The sequence below is a fragment of the Eleutherodactylus coqui genome, chromosome 5, assembly GCF_035609145.1.
Source record: "Eleutherodactylus coqui strain aEleCoq1 chromosome 5, aEleCoq1.hap1, whole genome shotgun sequence".
NCBI classification, from domain to species: domain Eukaryota; kingdom Metazoa; phylum Chordata; class Amphibia; order Anura; family Eleutherodactylidae; genus Eleutherodactylus; species Eleutherodactylus coqui.
This window is the reverse complement of record NC_089841.1, coordinates 183,172,134-183,186,935: the sequence shown is the minus strand read 5'-3', so window position 1 is coordinate 183,186,935 and position 14,802 is coordinate 183,172,134. Positions and strand designations below refer to the sequence as shown.

The following is a 14,802-nucleotide window of genomic DNA, read 5'->3' as shown; positions in this document are numbered from 1 at the left end:
CTTATCATCCTCCCCTGCTGCATAACAAATACTAATTACTCCAAAAATGTTCAAACTCTAGTTTTACTATTTTGTCTTTAGCGAATAGTAAAACTTGTATTATTTCCTAAGCATATTACCCTAGAAAAGTTAAATTAATTTATATGCTACGAAAATATTTATCAGCCAAAATAAAAGCAGAAATGTCAAAGAAAGCAACTTTCCTAGAAATGTCAGCTATCGAGATATGGTTTGGGTATTCTATAGTTATAAATAAATATTCTGTCCCAAAACAATAATTTTGCTTATACTTGAAAATAGGCAATGAGAATACTATCTGTGCCATGGAGCCTGTGTGGCAGCGTGGAAGAGTACCCAGGTTTCTGTGTAATGGACCATTAGGCCTCATGTCCATGACTGTGACGGACGTCCATCACGGTGCCCCCCGAAGAACCCATACTCCCCTCTCCGGATCCACCATGTGTATCCCGCCTTCTGAGCCAGTGTGCATGCGCAGTACAGCGCGTGACGCGATGGAAGTGCGGGATAACACGGCTGGCAGGGATGCGTAATAATAGCACAATACTTCTGCTGTGCTCACATACGAAGTATAGCATGACGGTCAGCTTCCATTGTCTACAATTGAAGCCGAACACGCATTTTTCGGCGGCAATTAGACCATGCCATGGTTTCTTCCACACTGCGAAATTCCGTGGCAGAATTCCACAGCGTGAACATTGAGCTATTAGGTTCAATAGACCCTAATAGCTGTGGCAAAACGCCACGGATTTCCATTGCGTAAAACGCGGCAGAAATCTGGCCATGGGCATTAGCCCTTAAGCACTCATAATGGTGCTCCATTAAGTACCATTAATGGATCCATAAAACTGCCTAAGTGATTTTGACCTCAGTCTTTAGCATAGTGAAAATTATAAGGGTGGCAGTGTTTTTCGGAGAGACGCCACTGTAGTTTTTGAAGCAGTTTTTTTTAGACAAAGCCATAAATAAACCTAGCAGGAAAGAGATAGGACCTTCCTTTGTATTTACTATTAATTTTGAATCCACATTTGGCTCTAGCTAAAAAAACTGCGTCAAAAACTGTAACAATAACTGCATTGTGATTGGTACCACCCTCAAAGTGCCAGATTCTAACTTCACCACCTGCCCCTAAATAGAATGGTGCTCCTTGTAGCCAGAAAGGTGACTGAGGAGAAAATCAGGCCTTGACTTGTATTTTACTCACTTGGGTAAACAAACGAAAGGAGGCGCTAATAAGTCCTTGGCTTTGCAATCTTCATTTGTTTTCCCATCAATCAAAGATATATCACTTGAAAACTCAATCTTTGCAATACTTTGTGAGAAGATTTTGGCATGATTGCATGTACTATTCTTATGTTATACAGGTTTCAGGACAACATGGTGGATGAAGTTCCTGTTTAGGAAAGATGTGTTGGTCAAAAACATTCACGGTGGAATGTTGCAAATGGTGCAAACACTTAGTGACATGGACTTGGAGTACGTTTGCACTCCACAGTGCAAAATCGGATTAACAAATTTAAATTGGACCACTACAACACCGTGATGAAGACAGTTCTGGGAGACGTCCAGTGGTGACTATTCCAGAAATCAAAAATGCAATTCATGACATGATTCTGGAAGGCTCTAAAACATTTCCAGAGAAAAATTTGGATCCATAATTCATGATCATGTGGACATGAGGAAGGTACCTGCCAAGAGGGCCCCCTACTATCATGGCTGTATATTACACAACCCCTTTGGATAAATTGAAGCAGCCATTGAAGTCTAAAAAGTGTAGAAAGTTCAACCAAGGTGTCTGGTTCTTGCACGACAATGCCTAGTCCCACACAACAGCGATCACACGAAGCAAACTTGTCTGACCTGGGCTTCGAGGTGCTGGATCATTCTCCTTATTCGCCTGATCTAGCTCCCTCAGACGATCATCTGTTTTTTAATTTGAAGAACCCCCTTTAGGGAATGACATTTGACTCCATTTGTGATGCAGTTTTAGTGGCTGATGCCTGGTTTTCTGCCCAATCAAAGGAATTCTATCTGGATGGGTTGAATAAGATGCCACATAGCCGTCCGAAGTGCGCTGATATTCAAGAAGACTATGTATTATAATCGCGAAATTTCATTGTTCAATGTCAATTTTTGTGGTCAAAGCCAAGGACTTATCAGTATTACCTTGTAATGAACACATTTCGAGGTGGCTGAGTATAGCAAGGCACGTTAACCTTTGAGCTGATCAATTTTCTACTGCTTTGTAAACTGCAATAATAAAACAGTTTAAATTACTTACAAAACAACCTCTATACTAATCTGGAACAATTAGAAAGGTGAGCTTACTGAAGTCCACAAATTAGAGATAATGAGGCAGATTTATTAATGCCCTCTTAAAATTTAGACTGCTCAAATCTGGACCAAGCATAAAATGCACCAAATGTATTACAATGGCTCAGTCTCAGAGATAGAGTTGGTGCATCTTGCTTGTATATTAGACACTTCCTTATATCATATCTTGTACGGCCTATTTTATGGCAATTTTTGCATCAGAATTTTGGAGAGCATTGTCGCACTTTAAGCTTCATCTTTAAGCCGTGCCCCTTTGTCTTGAAGGCAGTTTTTCAATATCTATGACTTTCTAATTATACAGAAAAAATTGCCAAGACACATGTGGATGTGGTACAGTTCCTCCACATCGTAAGCAAAGCGGCCAAAAAATGGTCACTAAACCTTAAGCTGTAGCGAGTTAAAGAAGCAATGCTTTTTACAATGTCTTCTAAAGTAATTTACACACATATAAGCAGATATATGTAAGAATCAATACAACAGCTTGACATGAGAAGAACTATTAGGCAAATTGTAACCAACAATTACTAGCTACATAACTAAAACTACTAAACAGGGTCACTTTAACCACAGGGGAAATGGTGCTCCTGTATTGGGCTCACTGGCAGTGGAGCCCTCTGCCACTAGCAGTGCTTTCAGCTGTGTCCGCATCCTCACAAAGCCCAATTACTTTACGAGGGCATGCAAAGGGGATTATTACTTTAAGGGAACAGAGGTGTGAGTTTTCAGAGGCACAAAGTGGGCATTATTAGGATGGAGGGTCATAAGGGGAGCAGTTACACTGTAGAGGCACAATATAAAGAACAATTACTGCAAGACACAAAAGAGGCTCTATTTCTTATGGTGGGCACTATAGGGGAATTATTCCTATGTGGGGACACTAGTACTATGTAGAGGACAATGAGAGGGGCATTGGGAGTAGCAGAAGGACAGAGGAAAGTCTGCAGAGAAGAATCACGACAGAAAGAAATCTTTATGATGGTCTGGGTTGGGACAAAGGGAAAGTGGACATCGGCAATCATAGACGATGACTCCTGGGATCACTTGAGGTAACTCTTTTGTAGTCACTATCACTGGTATCTTGCCATTATATACTGACTATTTAGATGTATACCAGGGCTGAGTGTCTGTGTTATAATTAAACCCACTGCGGTAAGCAAGTTGTCTTATAGATATGATGGATATGCTGCTTCATATTTTGTATCTATCTATCTATCTATCTATCTATCTATCTATCTATCTATCCATCCATCCATCCATCCATCCATATTGAAACTAACCTTCTAAGGGCTCATGTCCACGGGCAAAATAAGAATTAAAATCCGCAGCAGATTTTAACTCTTCTCCTGCCCGCGGATCCGCATCCCATAGGGATGCATTGACCACCCGCGGGGTAGATAAATACCCGCGGATGGTCAATAAAAGGGATTTAAAAAAAAAATGGAGCATGAAAAAAATCTGGACCATGCTCCATTTTCATGCGGGTCTCCCGCGGGGATGGCTCCCGCGGGCTTCTATTGAAGCCTATGGAAGCCGTCCGGATCCAAAAGAGAGACAAAAATCGGGATTTACTCACACGCTCCGTTTCTTCTCTTCGCGCGGCGCCATCTTCTCTCCGTCGTGGCCGGATCTTTTTTCTTCGGGACGGCGCATGCGCGGGGCACGTCACCGACGTCATCATGCGCATCCGCCGAGCCGAAGAAAGAAGATCCGGCCGCGACGCAGAGAAGATGACGCCGCGGCGAAGAGAAGAAACGGAGCGGATGGGAGGTGAGTTTATTGTCATTTATTCCTATTTTCAGCGCTCATGTCCGCGGGGCAGGAGGGACCCGCTGCAGATTCTCCATGTAGAATCCGTAGCGGGCCTGATTTTCCCCGTGGACATGAGGCCTAAAGCTATTTCAGGCTATTTTCAATGTAACATAGAACCCAACAAATATCAAGTTGATGACTTTTGGGTTTCATATTTTAAAACTGCAAAGGCAATCTTGACTCCTGTACTTAGCCTCACTTGAATCTGAATGAGATTACTATTTTGTGATGTACATATATAGCAATGATCAAAATTATTGGCACATTGTGATACCTTGATTTACAGGACTGTAGTACATTGTAACTATCAGAATGAATTAAAAAGTTAATGTTTACTACAAATGGAATATGCATAAGGGCATGTTAAGATTATAGAAGGAGGTTTCATTTATATTCGATAGAGTGCAAAACTACTGTAAGGCCTTAGTCACACAGCCATATTTAGCCACGTAAAAAAAAAAAATTGCCCAAACATGATCACCATGTGAAGCATTGCATTTCAGTGTATTCATTCAGATGAATGATTTTTGCGCCGGGAAAAATAGCACATACGCGACCATTTTCGGTCCCTGATTTTATACACTGCGTCAAAAGATAGGTCTTGCCCTATCTTTGCTGAGATACGCAGGAAGCTCCTATAGACTTCAAAGGAAGCTGGAAAAAAGGAGGTGGATGGAGTTATCCTGTGTACAAGGCTGGGAAAAGAAGACAGCTGGCCCTATTTAAGCATTACTAGTCATTCTGAGGATTTCTGCCGATCGATGGTTTTCATCGCATCAGCATATTTTGTGGCATGAAATACGCTAATTAAGATCGGGACTCGATCCTGGCAATTCTTCATTCATGCAGTTATATGGCGCGTACAGGTGAACGTATAAACGCATACGGTTATGTGAATAAAGTCTAAAGAACAACTTCTGTGGTGGAAGACTTGACACTTAGAAGGATTACATGGTTGTCCATGCATTTGAACAGAAATGTGTGACTGCCCACAGTTGTCCACTAATGTCACAATCCCTAGAAGAATTGATGCTGTTTTGAATACAATGAGTGCTCACACCAAATATTAATTTGATTCAGGTTTCTCTTTTGTTCATTCACTTTGAACTTTGTTAACTTACAAAAATAAACTATGAACACTTCTATTTTTGAAAGCATTCTTGTTTTGCAGCATTTTTTCACATCAGCCTAAAACTTTTGCACAGTACTGTAGGTATTCGCTTTTCAGGGAATCCATCACTGTTATATTGTCAATTAGTTGAGTTTCCTCTGGCCTCATTAAAAAGTGCTGAGGTTCAAAAAGATGTTAAAACGTTTCCATGAATCCTCGTTCATTATTCTAGACCATTTTAGGCACCATATTTGGAGCTGTAGTTATGAGGTTGAACTATCTTTAATGATGTGATCAAAAGATTTCTGAAAGTAAGATAAATACATATAACAAAGAGGGGCAACGAGTTAGGCATTAGTCATAGTTAAAGTGATAGAGTCCATCAAGCATATGGGACATTAGTTCAAATGCCAAACTCTGGAAAGGAAAATTTGTCTTTTTTCAAATTTAGCCTTGCTGTTAGCATTATCATTCTGTAGGTCATATCATAGAGTTGGACTTGGAAAAGACTCCTTTTATATGCATTTATACTGTCCTCACTAAAGTCGTGTCAGACATGCTGATTGCAGCATTATGCCACTTTTGGGGTTATGTGCAGTGGGTTTTTTTCCACTAGTATTTTTATTGGAGAATTATCAAACTTATACATCTCAATGCAATATTTAAGAATATAAGCGTCATAGAAATTACAAAGCATCATTCATAGATAGACATTCTTGATGCTGGTATGCTAATAGCTCTCAATTATATCATAGCTCGCTGCATAGTCTCCAAAGAAAACGTTGTTCTTATAAGTATACATGACATCAGTTTCAACATATAACACAATCAACAACAACTTGGCATCTTGTTTCTTCTTCTGTGACTTTCACTTTTCCTTACATGTCATCCACCCTCCCCACACATCTAGATACTTCTGGTATGAATTGGTGCGTATGGCCAACTATTTTTTAATAAAGGCAATGTTCCACCATATGCTTTTTAACTCCTCTATTGTTGGAGGCAAGTGTCTTAGCCATCATGAGAGCATGTCCTATCAGATATCTAGTAGGCTTGGGAAAACTATCTAGATTTAGTAGCAGTAGAACCATTTTTGAAGACCTTGGGACATTCACTTTCTGTATCTCTTTTAAAAGTGCAAATATTCGATCCCAGAATTCTAGCACTTTTGGCAAGACAAGAATAGACGTGATAATGTGCCTTTTTGGTTCCATTCCCTCCAGCATATGCTGCTCCCTTTTTTTAAAACAATCTGCCATTAAGTGAGGAGTAAAATACCACCTCATCTGTACCTTAAGTTGGGATTCTAGGATGGCTGCTCCTTTTGTGGATTGTAGCCCCCAACCACTCTTCCACATAGCATATCATAGAAGCTTTTTCCTTCTGATTTGGTCATTTTTGGTTGCGTGTTGAGCCTAGTTATGATTTCTGAAGGTATTATTTAGTTGGTAATCGGATAGTTTTTTTAAGGAAGCATTTAATTCTAATATATTGAAGCTTATCACCATCAGGTACCTGAAAGCATGACTGTCGCACATCAAAGGATTTCCTCTCTTCTGGCAACATAAGGTCCTATACTTTTTTTTATTCCTAATCGTTTCCAATTTGATATTGCTAAATCGGGGATTAGATGGCTCAAAGTTTCAGTAGGTATCAAAGAATTCTGTGATCTACTATATGGACTTAACTTCTGGCTTAGGGACTTCAATCGTGGCTCTCATGTAGAGTGGTTTCTAAGAACCTGCAGGTTGTTCCTGCAGCTCCTAGTAAGAGAGGAGTCCAGTTAATTTATGAGGACCTACTAGCCTCACCCATATTTTGTGATTAGTAGTTTTCTTAGTCCTCCAGCTACTACACTGCATACTATCAGTTCGGTCATACAGGTGGGGTTACCAGGTCTTTCTGAATAAGCTGGACTCAACCCTTGCTGAGAGCTGCAAATTACCCCATAAGGCCTCCCTCACACAGGAGCTTTTTACCACGATTAGCGCGGCATTCCGAGTGCTGCGCTAATCGCGTTATAACGCTTGCATTGTTCTTAATGGAGCCTAGCTTTGCAGCACTCTCTTTCTTTCCAGTTTAAGCTTTGTTTACACTGGCTTCTGTGATTAACTTTTTAGGGACCCAAAAAGAAAACAGTTTAATGCTAATGGTTAAAGTTTGTACGTTTGATCCTAGGTTTTAGTTTCACATAACAGATGCAGTTTTTTTAGAAGGAGGGAATGCACCCCAAAAGGTAGAAAAGGAAGATAAGTAAACTAGAAAAGTCATAAAACCTTGCCTATACACAAGCTGGTTACATGTATAGGTCCATTCCTTCTTTAACCCTTTCCTGACACGTGCTGTACATGTACGATGCAGCCGGCCAGTAGGTCCTGTATTGGGCTGTAGATTTACAACGTGGATTACTGAGCCTCCAGTAAGAAGAGTGGGATCGTAGCTATAACTCACAGCTACTGTCCCGCTGCAACTACCAGGATGGAGTTTAGCTCCGATCTTGGTGATTTAATCCTTTTGATGCCTCTATTTATGCAGACAGCGGCATTTTGAGGGATTGGAGCTGGAGAGGGCTTCCTCCTTCTCCCCATGGGTATTTCCACGATGATATCATAGGATGATAATTGTTGCCATGGCCATGGCCTCCGGGTCTGCCATGTATGGTGGCTTGTAAGTGTCGGTTCCTCAGTGACAGTAGCAGACTGTACTGTCAATGATGAACTGACAATATCAGATAATACCCTCGGCAATGTATGTAGTACAGTGTATTATCTAAGCTGTGAATGGATCACAACTTCAAGTCAAATGTGGTAAAAAGAATGTTTTCAAATGCGAACCCTGTTCCTTCAAAAGAATTAGTGCTAAAAGCACCATTTTGCCAATGAAACGCTATTGTTAGAAAAATGCTAATTTTAAAAATACAAAAATTGTGTATCAACCCATTCATAACGATTAGTAGCATAAAATTATTATGTTATGTATCCTGTATAGTGAATGCTGTTAACCCCCCCCCCCCCAAAAAGCAAAAATCACTGCGTCACAAAATATGGCAATGCTAAAACAATAATTTTCTATGAAAACTTTATTGTTCCAAAGTAGTAAAATCTAAAAAGAAAAAAAAAACATAAATTTGGTATCACCAGAATTGTAATGACCCACAGAATAAGAATAACATATCATTTATGCCGCAGGGTCAACAGCATGCGGAAAAAAAGAATACAGTTGCGTTTTTTTGTTCAGCTCCAAAAACACACTGTAAAAAATTACCAAAAAGTCACATTCATCCTAAAATGGTACAAATCAAAATGGCAACTTGTCCTGCAGAAATCAAACCCTCAAACAGCTCAATAGATGATGTAGGTCTGGTGTTCTTCTAGTCTACTTTTCTACTAGTAACAACCGCACATTGGAATATTCTTGTTAACAAAATGTATTTGAATCCAGGTTGAAACCAAGTCAAAGGAGTGTCTTTCTAATCTGATTATAACTACTTGAAACAAATATAGAACTCCTTTTTATCGAGCGCTGGTATAACCAAGGCATTGTTTCAAAGCTCCGAAACATCCTCACAAACATTAAGTGTGAACAGAAAAAAAAAATCTTTCATTTGGAGGAACTATATTCTTATAGATACATTACTAAAACCTTCCATTTTTTTCCTGGACACTATGGATGGAATATTTGGCTAAAAATCCCCCATAATGTACACTTTTTAAAATAAGGTGATTTATGGGGGATTTCTATTATGCAGACCTGTCAATTTCTGATCCCAAAATGAGCTGGTCCCTTCAAAAAAGGAATTTTGGATATTTCCATCAAAAACATCCCCAATACTTACACGCTTTCTGACATCCAAAGTAAATTAAAGGACAATATCAAAATGGCACCAACGTACAGTGCACATATTGTAAATGTTACTTATTGGCTATTTTGCATGTTATGATTCTGTCTTACAAGCAAAAAAAAATCTGAGTTTAAAAATGGCAAATATTTCAACATTTTCTATAATTTTAGGGGGTTTTCTTACAAAGCTCAAAGTATACTAACCAAAATTCACCACTAACATAAAACACAATATGTCAACAAAAACTAACTCAGAATCATAAGTAATTGCATTTCAAAGTTATTACAACATAAAATTACACATGCCGGATTTGAAAAATGATACCTGGTTAAGAAGGCCAAAACTGGCTGCAGGGGAAATGGGTTGAAGGGTTTTCCAATGAAAAATATTGTTTATAGGTAAATCTATAACCAGTTTTGTTTTTACACTTAATAAAAAAAAAAGGTTTCTATCAGTAAATATTCCAGAACTAATATTAGAAAAGCGCCACCTGCTGTCTCTGTTCTGTGTCCACCTCAATAAATATTCCACCTGCTCAGTCTTGCTTCCCTTAGTAAATGTTCCAAGGCAGTCACACCTACTTAGTCTTGCATTGAAGCAATTAAGCACATTTATTAAGGTGGACTGGAGACAGAAAGGCTCCTCAATAGAAGCAGCAGGTTGCGCTTTTCTAACATTAGTCCTGGAATATATGGGGAAACAAATAGTTTTTAATAAGTGTAAATACAAAACATTGTTTAGCAATATGGGCTGGATTTAACTAGAAACATTATTTTTCATGAGACAACCCCTTTTAATTAGAGATGAGCGAGCGTACTCGGATAAGCACTACTCGCTCGAGTAATTGGCTTTATCCGAGTATCGCTGTGCTCGGGTCTAAAGATTCAGGTGCCGGCACGGAGCGGGGAGCTGCAGGGGAGAGCGGGGAGGAACGGAGGTAAGATCTTTCTCTCCCTCTCTCCCACCCGCTCTCCCCTGCTCCCCGCTGCGACTCACCTGTCAGCCGCAGCGGCACCCGAATCTTTAGACCCGAGCACAGCGATACTCGGATAAAGCCAATTACTCGAGCGAGTAGTGCTTATCCGAGTACGCTCGCTCATCTCTACTTTTAATGCTTCTTGGAAGCATTGGCTGTGATGTATTAATGAGTTAGAAGAACAGTTTAGGTGAATAATAGTGAGCTGGTAGAACCTACAGACACTTCTATACCTAAAATGACAAACACTGGGTAAGAAATAAAAAGACATAAATATAGTCTATATGATTACCTACAATGAAGTATTAAGAGCCAGAATAAAAATGATAAAAGCCTAGCTAATTCTCTCTACTGCATTTTATCTGTCACTTCCAATTCCCATAGCATCTTGAGAAAGTATAGACCTTTTAGGAGGAAGATTCATTGGGCTCTGAGGTAATATAAGTCAAGCTGCCTCTCCTTGTTATTCCTCTCGTTCCTATACTGCACATCCAGAATTAAACTCTATACATGGAGACTATCGCTCCTTATTGTTATTCTTCATATGCTTCCTTATTCTGAATGCAGGTCAGTTCTATTCTGCATAGTGTGTATAGATAACAATGTCAAACTTACTATGGAGTGTGAAGCTTCCCGCTACACGCTGTCAGATTGAATGTTAGTGTTGTTATTGTTGAAGACTGCGTGGTATTGCTTCAGGTTGTGTGCACAGAATTCCCACGTCTTTATAGTGGTTTCTATAGATCTTGTCTCATCTGATATTGTCTTACGTGAAAGAAAAGTAAAATACTAACAAGGTCATTGGAGAGGAGTTCTAATCTCTTCATAACGTTTGAACCTGAGAAGCAAAGTATTCTGCTAGAAAAAACCCTTGTCTGTGGGATATTAACTTTTCATTTAAAAATGCTACTAACGGGTCTAATAGTTGAGCTTGAATACTCTTTTGTATGTTTTCCGTGTGTACGACTTGGTGTGGTGCCGATCAGATCTTCCAGTAGATGTTAAAAAACACTGTTGGTCAGCCATGGTAAGCACTCATTGCTAGTACTTCTCTGTTGTTGTTAGCCGTTTAGTCATTCACGACCCTAAGGGCGCATTCAGACGACCGTATATCGGCCGTGTATTCACGCCGGCCGATATACGGCGTCTCTCTCTTGAGGGGGAGGAGGCTGGAAGAGCGGGGAGCAGTGCTCTGAGCTCACGCCCCCTCTCTGCCTCCTCTCCACCCCTCTGCACTATTTGCAATGAGAGAAGGCGGGGCGGGGATTGGGGCTAAGTTCCGTGAATTAGCTCCACCCCTCCCACCTCTTCTTATTGAAAATAGTGCAGGGGGATGGAGAGGAGGCAGAGAGGGGGCGGGAGCTCAAAGCACTGCTCCCCGCTCTTCCAGCCTCCTCCCCCTGCAGAGAGGGACGCCGTATATCGGCCGGCATGAATATGCGGCCGATATACGGTCGTCTGAATGCTCCCTAAAGGCGAGCTCCCTCAATGTTTTTCGGTTTTGCACTGCTTAACAGAGTAACATAGTATATTAGGCCGAATGAAGACAATGTCTATCTAGATCAGCCTGATTCAACCTCCTTGTTGATCCAGAGGAAGGCAAAAAACCCCAAGAGGCAGAAGCCAATTAGCTCTTTTGGGGAAAAAAATTCCTTCCCGACTTCCTAATGGTAATCAGAATAATCCCTGGATCAACCTCTAATAGTTCTTACCTGTCTGTAAGACTCGGATCAACAACCCGCTGGTCACCTAAAATTTATATCCTGTAATATCCTTCCGCTTTAGAAAGACATCTAGTCCCTTCTTAAACTCCTTTATGGATTTTGCCATTACCACGTCCTCAGGCAGAGAGTTCCACAGTCTCACTGCTCTTATAGTAAAGAACCCTTTTCTGTGTTGGTGATGAAACCTGCTTTCTTTTAGACGTAGAGGATGCCCTCTTGTTACCGATGCAGTGCTGGGTGTAAACAAATCATGGGAGAAATCCTTGTATTGTCCCCTCATGTATTTATACATAGTTATTTGATCACCCCTCAGCCATCTTTTTTCTAGGGTAAATAATCCCAACTTTGATAGCCTCTCTGGGTATTCCAGTCCCTTCATTCCATGTATTAATTTAGTTGCCCTTCTTTGAACCCCCTCAAGCACTGCAACATCTTTCCTGAGCACCAGTGTCCAGAACTGTGCACAGTATTCCATGTGAGGCCTGACAAGTGCCTTATATAGTGGGAGAATAATGTTCTCGTCCTTCGCCCCTATACCTCTTTTAATGCACTATTAATTTAATGCTTCTTTCAGTTGTGTGATCTCCATGCCATTATCAGCTTTGACAGTATCAGCCATCGTGTCCTTTGGCGGCCAGGTCTTCATTTGCCACTAATCTGTCCAAGCATTATAAAAACCCTTTGAGAGTGCTCTTAAAGGATTCAGTAGTTAGATATAGGAATTAATCACAGGAGTAATATATTTGTGAAGTGTCATACTACCCTCATAATAAAGTTTTCTTACTGCCATACTAAAACTTGAAAAAATTTTCTTCAAATTACCATATATGTTGTAAAACGTATACTAACTGCTACTTCTAAAAACCAGTTCACAAAAAGTGACTTTAACTGAGCTACTAAAAAAAACAATATATTCAAATACATCTTTTAGTTAAAAATAATATTTGGAGGCTGAAGGAATTGGGCTATGCCTACATCTCCGCCGGAGGCTCCAAATATAGCCAACGGCACAGATCTGGTTAAAAATCCTGGACAAAATAGCACACATGCTATTCTACTTTTTCTGGGAAAATCCTGGGAAGCATGCGCCAGATGCCATAATAGTCAATGAGGTCCATCAGGAGCCTTTTGGGTCTGGCATGTGCTAAACCTGGCACTCCTGCTGTTCTTGTTTGGCTCCTATAACAGAGCTGAAGGATGGGATAGGGACATGCAGATGAGAAAGAAGCTTAAAAATAATTTTAATCCTACTTCGCGCCACTGATGTTGTATAATGTCCCTATATAAAGCTTGGACTTTGTATGTTGCTTTATTTTTTCATATGTAAATTAGTCAAGTGAAAGGTTAGTAACAAAATTTGAATACATGACTTGAAATATCATATTTATTTTACAGCCTTGCTACTAATGTGTCAATGGTTTGTCTGTACTCAGAAAAAACTTTGTTACATTTAATGTAATGTTTGTCTACATATGTTACAACAATTGGTTGTGTCTAGTGATGAGTGAGCATACTCGCTAAGGGCAATTACCGATCGAGCATTGTCCTTAGCGAGTACCTGCCCGCTCGGGAGCAAAGATTCAGGTGCTGGCGTGGGTGAGCGGTGAGTTTGTGGGAGTGAGCAGGTGGGAGCTGGGGGGAGAGAGCGAGAGAGAGAGAGAGAGATCTCCCCTCCGTTCCCCCCCGCTGCTCCCTGCCCGAATCTTTTCTTCCGAGCGGGCAGGTACTTGCTAAGGGCAATGCTCGATTGAGTAATTGCCCTTAGCGAGTATGCTCGCTCATCTCTAGTTGTGTCATCTTAAACAATATTGGCAAATACTTCCTATAATTTTGATTTTAATGTGTAAAATTGTAACTCTGGGCAGATTTTCATATTCAGTAAAAATTGATCTTTTAGGTTCCTTTTACGAACTGGGTTGTCAATTATTTCACTCTGGTCCCCAAAATGCAAGTTTCCAAGATATATGTATACTACAGGTCCATAACACCACTGGCAATAACAACTACGTTTGCATATTACTGCCCTATACATCAAGGCTTACTAAAAGAATACCCTTTCACTGATGTCACTTAGTGTTCTGCTGAAGCTGCACAACACAGACATATGCACAATACATGGGTATACATACTAGTGTTGGACTGGAGTGCATAGGGCCAATTAGAAAAAATCATTTTGGGGCCCCACTACGCAGGTACATGCAAATGCTACCTTTCTGAAATGCAGTACGCTGTCTATCCATACGCAATATAGTTGGTGTACTGTTCTGTGTGCCATTCATGTAGCGTGGGGGGTCTGGAGGCCCACTTCTGACTCAGAGCACACTGGATGATTTCCCTGTTACCGTGTGGGCCTGTTCGAACCTGATAAATACTCACAGTAGACACATACAAAGATCATAGACCTAACACAACCAGTGGTGATTCGTTTGTATAAGCTGATGATAATTTACAATTGTGATTTCTAACATTATGCAGTCAACATAAAATATACCGTACAAGGTTTCTATGCAAGCCCATAAAATCTTAGCTCCAGAAAAAATGTGTTAAGGCCCACTTACACACAACGATTATCGCTCAAAATTCGCTCAAAAGCCATTAATCGCTGTATCTAAACGCTCGCCCATCGTGCACTATTCATTCATTGCTGACTTCAAACCAGCTTGAAAACAGTCGTTCCTGCTTATCAGGACCGCACGCTGAGTTCTCCGCAGGTAGCACTGATAGCATTTTTTCAGCAGCTATCTCGCTAGAGAACAATGAAGCTGAATGCAGATAACAGGCCTCTAGCTGTTATCTGCATTCAGTGAAAGGCTTCATTTGCACGCTAATAAGATACTACGTAGCTGAGTAGCTACTTAATAGTTTATGCAAAATGATTGCTCAAAGCGGTCACTCAAACGGTCGTTTGAGCAAGTTTAAAAAACCTTCATCTTTGCGTCTAAATGGACCTTAAGGCCTCATGTCCACGGGGAAAATCGGGCCCGCTACG

The 14,802-nt window shown here is 40.5% G+C and overlaps 1 protein-coding gene across 1 annotated transcript in view; it reads right to left on the bottom strand.

Moving 5' to 3' along the window:
- Positions 1-14,802, bottom strand: part of SEZ6L (seizure related 6 homolog like) — a 387,992-nt gene that overhangs the window by 149,506 nt on the left and 223,684 nt on the right. The window lies entirely within an intron of this gene.